This window comes from Mandrillus leucophaeus, unplaced genomic scaffold (assembly GCF_000951045.1).
Source record: "Mandrillus leucophaeus isolate KB7577 unplaced genomic scaffold, Mleu.le_1.0 Scaffold26, whole genome shotgun sequence".
In the NCBI taxonomy this organism is placed as follows: domain Eukaryota; kingdom Metazoa; phylum Chordata; class Mammalia; order Primates; family Cercopithecidae; genus Mandrillus; species Mandrillus leucophaeus.
The window spans coordinates 163,847-164,830 of NW_012102698.1; the positions used below are offsets into that span (position 1 = coordinate 163,847).

At 51.4% G+C, this 984-nt stretch overlaps 1 protein-coding gene across 3 annotated transcripts in view; it reads right to left on the reverse strand.

Moving 5' to 3' along the window:
- The window catches only part of A4GALT (alpha 1,4-galactosyltransferase), a 28,338-nt gene extending 28,052 nt beyond the window's left edge, over positions 1–286 (reverse strand). Inside the window, exon 1 of one of the 3 annotated variants that reach the window (XM_011983992.1) lies at positions 158–286. The gene's annotated coding sequence lies outside the window, so the exon portion shown is untranslated. The remainder of the gene's footprint in view (positions 1–157) is intronic. The other 2 variants (XM_011983993.1, XM_011983994.1) reach the window with 2 other exon arrangements.
- Between the last annotated feature and the right edge of the window lie 698 nt (positions 287–984).

Sequence of the window (984 nt, forward strand, 5' to 3'; positions counted from 1 at the left end):
ACCCTCGCTCCTCCCTGGAGCGGGTGCGGACCGTCCCCAGCCCGCGGGCCAACAGGTAGGGATCGCTCCCCGGCCTCCGCGCCGCCAGTATTACGGGTTACCATCCTGTTTTCCCCATTTAACTGATGAGAAAACTGAGGTTCAGAGGGTTGAGTACCTCGATGTCCTGTAGTGGGGAAAGGACGCTGTCACCCCTGGGACCCGGGTCGGCCTGACCCCACCGCCCCCTGCCGGGACCGTGCTAAGGGCGTGCCTGCATCACCCCAGTGTTTGCGGAATTCCAGTTATTTGCTGTATCCTTAACGCCGCCCCATCCTTTCTCTATACCTTCTTCTCTTCACTCTCATCTCGCCCATCTTCACAGCATATTGCTATTGGTAATTTATTCAATGTGAGGAATTGGAATGTATCACACACAATTTGTGTATCACAAAACTGTATATTACCATCTTTGGAACATGCCATATTTCCAGCATGTCACAATCCTAGTGATTTTAGTTCTTATTCCTCTGGGACAACAAAGACTGCAAAAAATGAAACCATTGGGTGACCTCTTGAGTGCTGACGCCCATCCTCTCACTCCGCTGATGATCCGGTGCCTAAGCCACTGAGAAAATGGAACCTCTATCCTAGCCCTGAGAAAATGGAACCTCTATCCTAGCCCTGAGAAAGAGCCTGGCACTCAGTGGGTGCCTAATAAATACACTTCGAATGAAGGAATCAGTAGAAAATTCCCACCAGCTCCCCCACCCACCTGCTGAGGTAGCACCCACTCTCCCCGGGTCGTTTCCATCACAGGCTGTTACTTCTCCCATCTTAAAATGGAAAGGAGAGGCCAGGCAAGCACTCAGGCCTGTAATCCCAGCACTTTGGGAGGCCAAGGCAAGTGGATCACCTGAGGTCAGAAGTTTAAGACCAGCCTGGCCAACATGGTGAAACTCCCTCTCTACAAAATACAAAAATCAGCAGGACATGCTCACTTGA